The sequence below is a fragment of the Hippocampus zosterae genome, chromosome 14, assembly GCF_025434085.1.
Source record: "Hippocampus zosterae strain Florida chromosome 14, ASM2543408v3, whole genome shotgun sequence".
Taxonomy (NCBI): domain Eukaryota; kingdom Metazoa; phylum Chordata; class Actinopteri; order Syngnathiformes; family Syngnathidae; genus Hippocampus; species Hippocampus zosterae.
In genome coordinates this window covers 21,396,988-21,413,016 of record NC_067464.1, presented here as the reverse complement: position 1 = coordinate 21,413,016, position 16,029 = coordinate 21,396,988, and the positions used below count along the sequence as shown (strand labels likewise).

Here is a 16,029-nt window from a genome sequence, read left to right as displayed (position 1 = left end):
CAGCCGATGTGTCAATTAGCAGCCTGGACTGTTTCAACGCAGCCTATGTGTCAATTAGCAGCCTGGACTGTGTCAACGCAGCCGGTGTGTCAATTAGAAGCCTAGACTGTGTCAACGCAGCCGATGCAGTTCACGTGACAATCACGTGACGTAATGAAGCAGCACATGCATCGACATGTGGTTTGCTCCGTGAGCCCGGCGCATGTGTCAATGCATCGGTGTCGCTGGACCCATCACTAGTAAGCATTTTGTTGTGTTTTTGTTTTTCTTGTTGAGTGGCTTTTGCTTGTCTTTTTGACACAAAATTAATTTGCAATTTCCCTTGGCGTTTGCAAGAACTTTTTGTTACCCTCATTCTTATCCTGGTAATTTTGTTACCAACGTTTTATGTTGTACTTTATGAAAAAGTACAACATAAAATAAAGTCTTTATCGGTTGTGTGACCGTATTTTGTAACTAAAGCATTTTTATGTTAGAATTTATTTTGGTATTGAAGTCTGTATTCTGCTCATATTTAGTCATGCTGTATGACCTTCCCATGCCCACAGCGTCATGCCATCCTTGTAACCTTCATCTCCTAGAATTGGAATACTCTTCTATTATTCCTCTCTTCTTAGTTTGGTTTGATGGTTAAAGTTATATTCCTCTCTGTTAGTTGTGTTTGTTCAGACACTTGAAAGAAATAATGTAGAATGCTGTTGAAGGTATTTCCTGCTCACTGTTTTTACAATCACCTTTAGTGCCCCTCGACCCCCACCACTTTAGGGCCCCCCTCCACAAGGACATGTTTAACATCAAAAGAGGAACTGTTATCTCAAGTATCTGTGCTCCTGCCATCACACCAAATGTTGGGTAGTAGTGGTCTGGTCTCACCTCACCGCTCCCAACTTCTTCCAGCCACACCGGGTCAGATGACATGTTACTTTATTTGTTTCTGGGATTTGCATAAGAGGCGTACCTCCCCGCCTCTCATTATCATATTGTCTCTATATAATCTCATGAATGTGTTTCTTTTACGCTTCCTGATTGAAATCTGGATCCCTCAGGAGTCCGAATCGATTCGTAAACTGCAGAAAAATTAAGTAAACCCTTCGAAGGAACCATTCATCGCCTCCAGCCTTTATTTGGTTTACCAACGTTCTCCTCATCCGAAATTCAACGAACAAGCGGGGAAGAGGAGGCCACTCTTCCCACAACAGTGTAAAGTACGTTTGTGGGATTCGCTCCTATTCCGGATTAGTCAAGCACACCAATCAGCTGGAAGTAGACGTCTCATACGCAGCGAAGTTATTTGGCAGGCCTCCTGCAGATATGAGCGGCAATTCAGCTGAATCTGCCACCGAAAGTGGTTTCAGTGATGTTCTTAATCGCATCTGGAACGCTCTTGATGTTGCAAGACGAGAATTGCCGGTGCAGATGGACGACAATAATCTATTGCAAGCCACAAGAAGCACTTTTCGGAGACGAAGAAGAGCACGCCCAACGGCAGGTAGGCTAACTTTGACAAATCTTATTGGCTCTATAAATGTTGTATATTGCATGAGTTTCAATCAATGTTATGAATAATACGATAAAAATGAAATAGTTTTGGCCATATGCCTTTTATTTGGTACTGTGTTACCGAGTTGTTTTGAAACACTTCTGAAGTTGTATGAAGCTAAAGAACTCTTACCGTGTGCCAGTAGGGTGGAGAGCCAACACCCTCAGCAGAGTGAGCTTCAATACGAGCTAGGCGTTCGTACGGTAACCCATAGCGGACTCTGCTGAAGTAGCATCGCTCCCCTCCTTTTATCCTCAAAAGTCTGTGCATCGGGAGGGGTGAGTGGCCATTCTCATCCCTCCCTACGCCACACTGTTTGTTGTGTAACCAAGTGGCACGGACTTGTAATCATTTACTTGCAATTATTCCAAAGCAGGTTCAAGAGTTTATCTCACTTGTAATCATTTAAAAGCATTCCAAAGGGTTTATCTCACTTGCAATCATTCCAAAGCAGGTTCAAGAGTTTACCTCTGAGAAGATATACACTGGTTAAAGAAAACATCACAAAATATCTTAATATACCATTCCACTCTTGGTGTTTACCTTAATCAATTTATATAACAATAAAAACTATCAATTAGTTCTTCGGGCCAAGTCATTCTTAGCACTTCTCTCCAAACCATCCCCGAAAGTTCTTCCAAAGTCAAATTATTTCTTCGTGTAATTTGGTTATACCACTCATCCAAATAAAATTCATGAGTCTCCTGTGGCGTCAATATGATCGTCATATTGGTTCTACCGCAATAAGTCGGCTCCAAAAACATTGTGATTTTCATTTCCATTCAATAATACGATACTTGTTCGGTTCAAGAGTTTACCTCTGAGAAGATATACATTGGTTAAAGAAAACATCACAAAATATCTTAATATACCACGAGTGTAAGTATATAATAATGAGAGTGGAATCAAATAATATTTGCCCGAACGTCTTTGGCTATTTTGAGATTAGAATACCTGTACCCAATTTGCTGGAGGTCGACAGTTGCATATTCTGTTCCTGTATACAGAAACGCAAACACGTGTTCATGGGATACACGGAGAAAGGAGAGTAAGGCTATTCCTGTTGCCGAATTCCGATCATGTTGCACTCCCGCCTCATTCGGAATGCTGCAAACTGACCAGAATTGGTTTAAGTAATTCACAAATGACAGCTTTTCACAGTGAGATTGTATTTTTACCCCCCCCCCCCCCCCAACCCCATTTGTTACTGTTATTGCTTCATTGGATGTGTAGTCCTGAACTGGTTGCCAGCCATATCACTAATGTTCAAAAGTTTGGGGTCACTCATAAAATACTTATGCTTTAAAGAAAAGCAATGCTTGTTTGTATTGTTTAAAAAAAGCACTAGCAATGTCAAGATTGGTATTTCCAATTAACTTAATGTTATTGTCATTGATAAAACAGTGGGTAAGAGTATAAGTGACCTCAAACGTAGGAACAGTACCGTATTTTCACGACTATAAGGCGCTATTAAAAGTCTAAAATTTTCTCCAAAATGGACAGGACGCCTTATAATGCGATGCGTCTTTTATATGAGCCGAGTTCCAAAATCTGGCTGAGACCCGACATGCTGTTTATATAGAGAAAAGGCGGAAGTGAGGTCGGCCAATCAGTGAAGTGCGGGGAAGAGGTCGGCCAATCAGTGAAGCGCGTCCGCGCACTTATATGTAAATTTGGAGAGGGAGAAAATGTGTACGTGAGTGACGACACGCACGCATGCGGAGAAGCGGTCGGCCAATCAGTGAAGTGCGTCCGCGCACTTATATGTAAATTATGGAGAGAGAGAAATGTAAATATATGAAGAGAGGTGGACGTGAGGGAGGACAGGCACGCAGGGGGTGGGTCCGGCAATGACATACCTTTGTGCTTTTATTGTAAAAATTATGCTCATATGTTTGATTTTTCTTTTTTATGGGGGATGGGTATTTATTTTCCAGGGATCCCAAGTCATGATCTGCAAGGGACAAACTCCCCCGAGTGTTATGCACAACTTTCATGGAGTCTCGCAGAGTTTAATAATTACATCTGTCAAAGCTTCCCACCAGTTAGCCTAAATGTTATTGGATTTCATCTCGCAAGAGCTGATAAGTCGAGGCGTCTGACTAGAATTCAGGGAAACACTTTAAAGGACCTCAAAACAGCAGTTGGCAGAAGCAGAATAAATATTCTTCCCCAGACCAATATTACACTGCCATTAGAGGTTAGTCTTTGTATTGATCAAACATTCCTTTTGGATATTAGCACTCTGACTGATTAATAAGAGTTTGTCTTGTCAACATAGATCACTGAATTTGAAAACACTCATGCTGTACCAGAGACGTCCCAGCCAACTGAACACGAAAGCCTTCCCCAGTATTTTCCTCGTCCACCATCCACAACATTGATGGCTTCACCTACTGCTACCTCAACAGCCACCAGACCTCAGGTCTCACCCAGTACTCAATCTCGACCCCCTGCATCATCAGGTATCGTATCTGTGCCCTCACCTGCAGTCCCTCAGGTCACCCCCTCTGCTCCTGCAGTACCAGTTCACTTGTCATTTGTCACATCTTACAACAATTTTGATTCAAGTTCTTAGTCTTTGCCCTTCAATGCCATAGATTTGTCCTCATAGATGAACAATGATGGAAGCTCAGCAAGCACAGGCTTGGACTCTTGTCAAGTAAGTATTTGTCCACAATGTTGTAGTTTATATTTAATAATTCGGACTGGAGGCAACTGTGAGCTAAATGGTTACAATTGGAGATTAAAAGGGACCCTCTCGGTGTTCACGTCAAAAAAGACAGCTGGATGTAAGTCTAACTCTTTCCAACAGGAGCAAAGTTTAGAGTCAAGTTTGGATTCTGCACAGTGGCTCAATGGGGACCCCAGAGGTATTTCCCCACATGGAGATTATAAATAATCTGTCATATGTTCTGAAAATATGACTGCAGACATGTTGATGTTTGCACATTATAACATGCACCATTTGTACTTTTGAAGGTATTTTACAGAGTGACACGCTTGGAATCAACGAACAGGTATTTTGTAGGTTTAGAAAAATGTACCATATGTGACACGGAATTCTATTCAATTTCTGTTCTGTCCTCAACACTTGTGCTGTGCCCTGTATATTGACAGATAGTTCAACAACCCTTTCTAATTAACACTCTGGAGAAAGTTTTGTCCTTTATGAAGTTTTGAATATAAGAAGCTTTTTCTCCAGCAAAACTCTATGGAAAATACAGAAAGCAAATAAATGATTTGTCACTTTTACTCTACGGACACCAATGTGAATGAACAGGAAATTAAGGAGATCCACATGCATGAATTAAATCACAATACATCTGTAGATAAATCAAAATGCAGTACATCTATGATGCAAATGGTTTGAGAGTCTGGAGTTCCAGTATGTAATTATGATTTGGGTACCGGTAATCTGATTTTTAGGACTCGTGTGGATGACTTTTTTTATTTATGATTCTGAAGAAGAGAGGTTGGATGATGACCTCATGGCAGTAGCTTATGAAAATGACAGTCCTCCATCATTAAGTTAGAGCTCATTTAAACATAACATAGGCCAAAATGTTTTTTTTTCAGGAGTTGTTTATGACACTGCATTTTAAATATTCATAAGTGGAAAGAATTTTTTGCCTCTCTCTGCCATTGTTTTGCCATTCAATTCTAATGTACTGTTCTTTTAATATACATTAGGAAAAAGTGGGTCTTGCCACTATTTTGAGGGCTTTTCACGAGGATCACATTTCTGGCAATCTGGTATCCACCATCTGTATCAGAGGGAGTAAGCTTCTGGAGAGTGCAATTAAAGCAATTTCCAGAGTGACTTTCAGTTGGATGCAGTCACCACACATAGAGTTTGTAGGAGAAGATGCAGATGATTTGGGGGGACCACAGCGGGGGTTTTTCAGTTATGAATGCCGGTTTTAATTTTCCATTTTCAACACAGGGGTGCTGGAGCTTATCCCTGCTGTCTTCAGGCGGAATGCTGTCTTCAGGCGGAATGCGCACAGCACCCTAAACTGGTTGCCAGTCAGTTGACTGCTCCAAATTGTAAGCAGGTGCGAATGGTTGTTCGTCTCAGTGTAGTTTGCGATTGGTTGACGACCAGTTCAGGGTGTACATCGCCTACCGCACAAAGACAGCTGGGATGAGCTCCAGCACGCCTGCAAAGCAATTCATAAGATGAATGAATGGCTGAAAGAAACCCTTTTCTTTTGATTTTTATCCTAGACTCCTGATGATAGAAGTACAGACCTCCCTCGGAATTTTTGAAGGAAAGGCTGGCCAAGTCTTTCTTACTTATGACCAAATGGCTCTAGACCAGCAAAAATATTTGAAAGGTGGCAACCTTATCGCTTGGTCAATTGCTTATGGTGGTCCATGCATTAAGGCCCTGGATCCTTGCCTCTTCCAGTTGATGTGCGGCCAGGAGCCAACACTGGAGCAGTTTGACTGTCATGTGCTGCCTGACCCAGATGTGTCACGTCGCGTGTCCGCCAGCAGGTGGCGGGTTTTCTCCCCCGCCATCCGCGCACCTGTCCGTAATTTCGGGCTGATTACCCCCTTTTATTAAGAGACTCCGACAGTCATCTCGCTGCCGGAGAATTCCTCACCGTGCCATTGATCTCTCGTGCTAATTCCTCCATTTGTAGATTACTCGTTGCCTTCTTGCCTTGCGGCCTTTACTCTTGCCATTAGCGTTAGTCACTAAATTGAATACTTCGATATTGCCTAATCAGTAGTTCCTCGCACTTTGTTTTTCAGCGAGCGTTTTCAGTTGTTTCCTTATTTCTTCCCTGGTCCTTATTTGACCAGCGTTTTGTGTTTCCGTTTTTTCCCTGTCGGGCTCTTTCTGTTTTTGTCATTAAAGACACTCTTTGCTTTGAGAAAATCCTTTCGTTGTCTGTTTTCCGGGGATCCAATTCTTTATTTTCCTCGTTCTGCACGGAGCGATCATTATCGCTTCGGGCAGATCGTGACAGAATTCTCCGGCCACCATGGATCCCGCAGACATCGAAAGAATTTTGTCCGCTCTTTCCCGACAAGAGCAACAGATGAGTCAGCAGGGCCAAGCCATTAGGGAACTCCGTGGCGCGGTCTCCATGCTGGCTCATCGGTCCGATGATTTAGAACCTCGGTTGGTCCGGGTGGAAGAGCGGAGACCATCTCCCCCCGGGGTTCGTTCTATCATTCCCGAAGCGCCCCCCTCATATCCCATTATGACGAGGGAGCCATCGCTTCCACACCCCCCTCGCTACGGGGGCGAGCACGGGCAGTGTGGACACTTCCTCCACCAGTGCTCTCTCATTTTTGATCAACAGCCGTCTGCCTATGCTAATGACGCCGCCAAGGTGGCTTATGTCATGAGTCTGTTAACAGGTCCGGCAGCATCGTGGGCGATTGCGACAAGTGACGCCAAGCCGAATCTCCGTACTTCGTTCCCCGACTTCGTGGCTGCGTTCCGCCGGGTGTTCCATCATCCCGTGCGGGGCAGAGAGGCAGAGGGCCGGTTACTCGCCATCCACCAGGGAGAGCGATCGGTAGCGGACTACTCCATCGAGTTCCGGATCCTGGCCGCCCAGAGTGGATACGATGATCGGGCGCTGTGTGGCCTATTTCGCCGTGGACTAAACCCTCAACTCAAGGACGAGCTGGCGACCCGCGACCACAGCACCAACCTGGAGGAATTAATCGACCTCTCTCTCCTCATGGACAATCGCCTGAGGGAGCGAAGCCGGGAGCGTGGGGGTGAGCGGCCCCAGTTCCGACGAACACCCACGGAGGAACAGGTGCAGCTGGGAGGCAGGGACGCTGGTGCGGAGGAAGGAAAGCGTCGTTTCAGCGATCGAGCGACGACTGACGGCGTTCCACCATCTCCTCACGCCGCAACCAGCCATCCGGGGCCGTCACCCCCTGCCCACCAGGAGTACTGTGAGTCACGACCGCGCGCGCCTCCCTTCGAGTCTAGGCGAGTCGACTCGCGGCCTGGTCACCCCAACAGACTCGAACTCGAGGGGGAGATATTAGGGGGGTCCCGGTCGTGGCGGGTTCGGGCTCTGGTAGACTCGGGGGCAGATGACTGCATAATGGACACCGATCTCGCTTCCGAGCTGGGTTGTTCCGTGGAGAAGCTGATAGATAGGAAGCGGGTTTGTGATCTTGATGGGCGTCTCCTGGCGGTAGTTACGCATAGGACGGAGCCGTTGAAACTTCTTCTGTCCGGCAACCATGTCGAACATCGTCGTTTTTACTTAATGCGGTCTCGCAACGCCCCGATCGTTCTCGGGTTACCCTGGCTCAAGACACACAATCCCGTGATTTCCTGGGCGCGCCCAGCGATAGACAGCTGGAGCCAGTACTGTTACCAGCACTGTCTGCAATCGGCCGTCGGGAGGCATGAACGTGTCACACCCCCCGAGGAGATCTGCCTTGACGGAGTGCCGGATTGCTATCGGGATCTAAAGGAGGTGTTCAGCGAGGATCGTGCCCACTCTTTGCCTCCACACCGCCCCTACGATTGTGCTATAGACCTGCAGGCGGGCGCTCCGTTGCCGACCTCGCGGCTGTATCAGGTGTCCCAACCCGAGCGCGAGGCGTTGACGGAGTACATCAACAGCTCGCTCGCCGCAGGTCTTATTAGACCATCGCGTTCACCGTTAGGGGCGGGTTTTTTCTTCGTAGGGAAAAAAGACAAGACCCTGCGACCCTGCGTAGATTATCGGGGTTTAAACGAGATAACTATTAAGAATAGATACCCGCTACCCTTGCTGGACTCCGCCTTCGCCCCATTACAGTCAGCCACCATTTTCTCCAAATTAGACTTGCGCAGCGCTTACCACTTGGTTCGCATCCGGGAGGGTGACGAGTGGAAGACGGCTTTTAAGACCCCTCTGGGTCATTTTGAATACTTGGTTATGCCTTTTGGGCTCACCAACGCCCCTGCCGTTTTCCAAAACCTAATCAATGATGTGCTAAGGGACATGATTAACATCTTTTGTTTCGTTTACCTTGACGATATTTTAATTTTTTCCCGGTCATTACACGAGCACCAGCAACACGTTAGGCTGGTGCTACAACGTCTACTGGAGAACCGGCTCTTCGTCAAGGCAGAAAAGTGTGAATTCCATGTCCCCGTCATCTCCTTCCTAGGGTTCATTATTGAACAGGGCAGGTTAAGGGCGGACCCCATTAAGACGCGTGCCGTCACTAACTGGCCGGTTCCAACCAATCGCAAGGAACTGCAGCGCTTTCTGGGGTTCGCCAACTTCTACCGACGCTTCATCCGCGGTTATAGTCAGAAGGCGCTCCCCTTAACCCGCCTTACGTCCATTAAAACCCCATTTAAGTGGGATCCGACCGCGGATGCGGCGTTCGCAAACCTGAAGGCGGCGTTCACCAGTCCCCCCGTACTACAGCACCCTGATCCTGATCTCCCCTTTATCGTGGAGGTGGACGCCTCGGATTCGGGGGTGGGGGCTGTGCTGTCCCAGCGCTCTCCGGTCGACCAGAAGTTGCACCCCTGCGCCTTCTTCTCCCGTCGACTCAGTGCCGCCGAGTCCAATTACGACGTGGGCAACCGTGAACTGTTGGCAGTTGTGACCGCCTTGCAGGAGTGGCGGCACTGGCTCGAGGGGGCAAAGGAACCCTTCACGGTCTACACAGATCATAAGAACCTCGCCTACCTTCGCTCCGCCAAAAGACTGAACGCCCGTCAGGCCCGGTGGGCCCTCTTCCTCACCAGGTTCGACTTCATCCTCACCTACTCTCCCGGGTCTAAGAACACCAAGCCCGACGCCCTCTCCCGTCTCCACGAGCCTGCGGGGAGGGATCGATCCCCGGAGACCATCCTCCCGACCCGGTGCGTCGTGGGGGCCGTCCAGTGGGAGGTTGAGCAGCGGATCCAGGCAGCCCTGGAGGGGGTTCAGGTGCCGACGGAGTGCCCAGCAGGGAGGCTATTCGTACCTCCCTCCTTACGATCTGAAGTTCTGCAGTGGGGACATGGGTCCAAGGTGGCGTGTCATCCCGGGGTGAACCGGACTGTGCAACTCGTCGCCCAGCGTTTCTGGTGGCCGGAGCTCCGCAACGACGTGACGGAGTTCATCAAGGCCTGCACCTCCTGCGCCTGCGGCAAGTCGTCCCATCAGCCGCCGGCGGGACTGCTCCAGCCGTTGCCCATTCCTCCTCGCCCGTGGTCCCACATCGCCCTGGACTTCGTCACGGGTCTCCCGCCTTCCCGGGGTCGAACTGTCGTACTCACGATCGTGGACCGCTTCTCCAAGGCGGCTCATTTTGTTCCTTTGTCCAGGTTGCCGTCGGCGCTGGAGACCGCCGACCTCCTTGTCGAACACGTCTTCCGTCTCCACGGCATTCCACTGGACATTGTCTCGGACCGGGGGCCCCAGTTCGTATCCCGCGTCTGGAAGCAGTTCTGCCGGTCCCTCGGGGCCACTGCCAGTCTGACCTCGGGGTACCACCCCCAGTCCAATGGACAAGCCGAGCGTGCCAACCAGGATCTGGGGGCGGCCCTCCGCTGTGTGTGCCTTCACCGTCCCTCGTCCTGGGTCGACCACTTACCCTGGGTGGAGTACGCGCACAACACCCTCGTCTCTTCTGCCACCGGTAGGTCCCCCTTCATGGCCGCCTACGGGTACCAGCCGCCGCTGTTCCCGTCCCAGGAGGGGCAGGTGGAGGTCCCCTCTGTGCAGCACCACCTCAAGCGGGCCCATCGCGTGTGGAAGGAGGCCCGGGCTGCGTTGTCCCGCACGGCGGCCAGGAACCAGCGGATCGCGGATCGTCGCCGGCGCCCGGCTCCTTCATACGTGGTAGGACAGAAGGTGTGGTTGGCGACGAGGGATCTTCGGCTGGCCGGCACGTCTGCGAAACTGGGACCCCGATTTACTGGACCGTTCGAGGTCGAGGCCGTCATCAGTCCAGCTGCAGTCAGGCTCCGGCTACCGCCCACCATGAAGGTTCACCCCGTCTTCCACGTCTCCCTTCTCAAACCCGTGTCTCCCAGTGACTTGGCTCCTCCTCCCACGCCGCCGCCACCTCCGCGGGTCGTCGACGGTGACCCGGTGTACACGGTTCGTGCCATCCTGGACTCTCGGCGCAGGGGAAAGGGGTTCCAGTATCTGGTCGACTGGGAGGGCTACGGGCCTGAGGAGCGGCAGTGGGTGCCTCGCTCCTGGATCCTTGATCCGTCCCTTTTGCGCGACTTCCACGCTGCACATCCATCCAAGCCGGGTAGTCCGCCGGGAGGCGTCCATTGAGGGGGGGGTACTGTCACGTCGCGTGTCCGCCAGCAGGTGGCGGGTTTTCTCCCCCGCCATCCGCGCACCTGTCCGTAATTTCGGGCTGATTACCCCCTTTTATTAAGAGACTCCGACAGTCATCTCGCTGCCGGAGAATTCCTCACCGTGCCATTGATCTCTCGTGCTAATTCCTCCATTTGTAGATTACTCGTTGCCTTCTTGCCTTGCGGCCTTTACTCTTGCCATTAGCGTTAGTCACTAAATTGAATACTTCGATATTGCCTAATCAGTAGTTCCTCGCACTTTGTTTTTCAGCGAGCGTTTTCAGTTGTTTCCTTATTTCTTCCCTGGTCCTTATTTGACCAGCGTTTTGTGTTTCCGTTTTTTCCCTGTCGGGCTCTTTCTGTTTTTGTCATTAAAGACACTCTTTGCTTTGAGAAAATCCTTTCGTTGTCTGTTTTCCGGGGATCCAATTCTTTATTTTCCTCGTTCTGCACGGAGCGATCATTATCGCTTCGGGCAGATCGTGACAAGATGCGCAAAGCAAAGTCAAAAGGGTACATCATGATTGTCATTTAAAGATGTATTTGTAAAGAGTCAAACTGCTACCAGTTGCTGTTTATTTCTATGAAAAGAAAGTTCAGTCTGAGACTCGGCTGCATTGTTCCCACTCCTGTCTCTCAGATTCAACAGTGCAAGACAAATGAGGACCTGATAGCACTCCAACGTGACTTGGGGGACTGGATTTCTGAGTGTGGCATCCCAGGAATATCTAGTGCCAAAGTTGAAGACATGCCAAAAATATATGCGTATGTTGTCAAGCGTTACATCTATCTCAGGTAAAAACATGTAAAGGAAAGAAACATTTCAACTTGTAACTGCTACAAAATAATGTCACTGAGGTGTTGTAAATAGGTAGATTTCAATCGGACCCTGCCTTGACTAACTTATATTTTGAAATGTTAGTTTTGAATTGACAACAAATCGTGATGGACAAATGAATCTTAATGAAGTACTTATTTTTTTGACTCCTCTATATGGCACTCACGATCTAAATGTCGCCCCAGATTGGTTTGTGTGCGCCTATTAGGTAGTTCCGCCTACCAAAGAGGTGCACACAAACCAATCAGGGACTACATAAAGATGCAGTGGAAATATATTAAATTTCCATTGCACTAGTGTTTATCTTCAAATTAAGAGTACCATCTAGAGAAGTAAAAAATTATCACGAATACTTACTTTTTCCAACATTTCCGGTTTTGCAGAATCAGCAATATTAGTGTTTCTAATTCTCAGGAGGAAAATAATGTTGCTCTTACAAATTACAGAGGTCCTAGCTGAATATCAGTTGGAAATTTGTTTCTCATTGCTGAAACAAGAGACAGATGAAATTAAATCATGAAAAGGTGTGCGTATAGGGCTTTTCCCCTTCTGACCTGGTCATGACTGCTCAAAATGGAAAGCTATTGTAAAAACATAATTATGACTACATACCCTATGGTCATATGAATTTGGGCCCAATTATGCATTTTATGAAAAACTCCAAATGTATATCAGGGATTCAAAACTGTTACAGACTAATCTACTCTGCATATGTTCTCACTGTTGCATTATAGAACAGCCAAGATGATACACCAGTTCACAGAGGGAATGAATGCATACGGAAAGTTGTGGGACCTAGTCAAGAAAAACTGGATCGCTTTCTTGGCCCTGTTCACCAACATGCAGGAACCTCAGTCAAAGGCAGCCTTCAAAGCTATCCTCACTTATTATTACAGTGACAGGAACCAATAATCGGCAGACAGAGGAGGATACCATCTACAGCTGGGAAATGGTTTTGAATATGATTGAGGGTAACTTAATCAAGCCTTTGTTGCAGAAATTATTAAATACCTTGCACAAACAAAATGGCATACTTAAAATTTTCACTACCGGTACTTTGACGGACTGATCAAAGTGCTATAGTCGGATGTTTTACCATTTGAAGACAATGTAAATGACATAAGGTAAATGAGGGTTGTTAGAAACTTTAATGAAATGCAAATATTTTTCCTTACATTATGTTCATATACCCATAAGATTTCACCTATATATATTATATGTTTAGCTTAAAACTTTGTATCATAGACAGGTCGACTTTGACACTAGTCTCTGTCCTGAACATCTGCTGAAGTACTTAAAACAAAGAATGTAGTGTGAAGTTTAGATTCTATTTTCACTTAGTTAATTAACAGCCCCCGAAGGGTTTTCTTGCCTCCTCCACCTCGTAAAAGTCCCTGAAGGCTGTCATGTGCCTTCAAAGAGAAACCCTAATCTCAAGATTTGTGGACCAGCAGATATGGTCTGTACTTTGTCAAAATGCCAAGATCGAACTTTGCTTGACTTTTTTTGTCTCCGATTTTTTACATAAGGGGAAAGACTGCCCGCCCCTAATTAATATAATTAACATACTATGTCTATATGTACGTGTGACTGTAGTTGCTCGGGGCTTCCTGATGAAATCTGAGACTCACAGGAGCCCGAATCGATTTGTGTTGTGCCCTGAACATTCAGTAAAACATCTTGCAAGAACTTCTCAATTTCCAGCCTCTGACTTTCGCACATCAACTTAGCCCAAATCAAACGAACACGCGGAGGACCTTGGGAAGTGGAGAACGGTGAAGGGATCCCGCCGTGTCGACAACAACACGCTTCCCCTGCTTGATCATCCTCCAACAATTGGTGACCCCGACGTGATTCGAGCTGATTGTCGGTCAAAAGGCAGAATTTCGGCGCACCATAATTGATAAGGTAAAAGGACATTTATCCTCTCGATTGATTTTCTGCCCTGTTGACTGATATGATGTGATGCTTCACGTTGAATTTGAGACCAAATTAGTTTGGGGCTGGTAATTGAGAAAACCTGTTTAAACGTATTACTAGGTGTATTTCGCTCTAATTCTGTGTTCTAGAAATAATAATTCCTCGTTTTACGGTTTAAACCCATTTAAACGTATTACTGGGTGTACGCCGCTCGAATTATCGAGTTATAGGAGTAATAATTCCTCGTTTTGCGGCTTAAACCAAAGGCCTAAAATAACCGGTAAAGAAGAGAAGTACAAGAGAATAAGAGAAATACAATTGAAGTACAAGAGAATAAGAGAATAAGGAAATACAAGTGAATAAGAGATTAAGAGGAATGCACACACACTGAACTGAACTCGTTTTCAGGGAGGTTGTCTCGTTCTGTTAAGAATCCTATAGACTAGAGTTCCTCGAGGAAGACAAGTTCATTTTAAGAGAAAATAGGAACAAGGAACAAGAGATGCGCATACTATGATCTTATTTTAGGAGGGGTTGTTTCATTCTGTGAAGAATCTTGGACACAGGAATTCCTCAAATTTAATAAGATCATGTAGAGAATACAGGAGAATTCACTTGATAGAGATTTGCGAATACAGAGGTTCGCGAGTCAAGAGGTTGGTGAGTCAGAAGTTTGTGGACAACGAAGTTCACGGCTATTAAATACTGCAGTTCGTGAATAAAAGGGGTTCCCGGGAAAAAGAATAAAGGGAGTCACACATTTCAAGTTACAGCAAAAGGAAGGGCGAGATTGATAGGGAAAGAATTGACCTCCATTTGTGTGACATTAATAAAAATAAATAAGGCCGCTAAGAAAATAAAAAGAGGAGGGGAGAAGAGGAGTTTGTAATCTGTGTGTCGTGTCCTTCTTTGTAATTTGTTTTGTGTTGTTAAAGTATAAAGATGGATGGGGAATTTGATAGGGAGTTGGAGTGGTTCAATACCCGTGTTATTCCAAACCACGGCCGTAATGTGCTGCTAAGTGATCAAGTGAGAAGTGCATGTAGTGTGTGTGTGGGCGCTTTGCCAGAGAAAAGTAGAGAAGAAAAAAGGGATGAACTGAGAGAGTGGGTGAGAGAATGTTGTGACAATGGCTGGATGTCTTCGGCTGCGTGCTTGGTGACTCTGATGAAAGAAGTAGAAAAAGCATGTTTGAATAAAAAGGAAAAATTGGAGGAAGATGTGAAAATTACAAACAAGTTGTCTCCGAGAGGCAGGAAGGTGAGAGGAAGTCTAAAGAAAGTTGAAAAATGGACGAAAAAGACTGAATGTTGGCAATGGGCTATGCTGTAAAACAGTCAAGAAAAGAATCTCAGACAGAAAGTGTGGGAGTCAAGCAGCTGCCCTCTGCGCCGCCACCCTATTGTGAGTCTGCCGTGGGGCGACAGAGCGTGCCTATAAACCCTTTCACCGACTCACCTTATGCAAACGTAAAACAAATGCTTTAAGATACATCTGTACCGGTTTGTCCTATTTTGTCAGTTAATGGAGGCAGCCTACAAGTGAACTGGGATGGAGTTGGCGCTGCGCGTCGACCACCTTCTGATCCGACCAGACAGACAGCTGCGGACTCGCTGGCTGCAGGAGTCACTGCTTCAATCGACATGATACAAAAAGAATTTGATAAACTAATGAAATACAGGTGTGAGCCGCGACAATTGCTAGACAGAGCTATAAAATTAAAATGTTTGTTGACAAGACATGAGGAAGTGCCGAGGAATGTTAATGACAATCTACTCACACTCTTAAAAGAAGCAGAGGAGAAAGCACACAGAAAGGAAGAGGAAGAGATGAAACGAAGCCGTGAGGCCAGAGATGTTATTTTTGAAGAGAGACAGAAGGAGATAGAGGAGGGGGAATGACGAAAGCATATGGCGACTGTGAATACACACCTATACATGTCCCAGCTGCAGAAGGAGATGACTGACATGCAAAGCGAGTTACAGAGCCTTAAAGATACACATCCAGACTCACCACTGAGTACATCGCGACACACTGAAATCGACACCGGACTTTGGACATGCCTGCATTAGACGCTTTGTTTCCCATACCCGAGGTCGTTATCTCTGACTTGGTGTTTGCTCCAAAGTCAGATGAGGATGCAGCAGTATTTATTGATTGCGCTCAAGTTGATTTTGCGCTAAAAACAGTTCATCAACCCACTGACTCCTCTCTTGATTCCCAAGTATTTCGGGCGGCTGTGCTAAAAGGGGTTCCCAAATTCGTAGTCCAGGCCAAGGAGTCAAACCCTGATCTCCCTGGCGCTGACCACGCTCGCTGGCTTCACCTCATCTATCATCTACGGAGACATAGTAAAGATAACGAAACAAAAAATGAAAAGCGAAAGAATGTTGAATCCCAATTGACTATAATGCAGCTCCAAAGCTTGCAGAAAAA

The 16,029-nt window shown here is 46.8% G+C and overlaps 2 long non-coding RNA genes across 2 annotated transcripts; both read left to right on the top strand.

Moving 5' to 3' along the window:
- Positions 1–559: 559 nt before the first annotated feature.
- Positions 560–1,100, top strand: LOC127614576 (uncharacterized). Its single transcript, XR_007966620.1, has 2 exons — positions 560–906; positions 1,047–1,100. It is a non-coding gene; the product is annotated as an uncharacterized LOC127614576 (long non-coding RNA).
- A 12,845-nt stretch (positions 1,101–13,945) lies between these two features.
- On the top strand, positions 13,946–15,555 carry LOC127614538 (uncharacterized). The gene is made up of 2 exons (XR_007966577.1): positions 13,946–14,853; positions 14,957–15,555. It is a non-coding gene; the product is annotated as an uncharacterized LOC127614538 (long non-coding RNA).
- Positions 15,556–16,029: the final 474 nt, after the last annotated feature.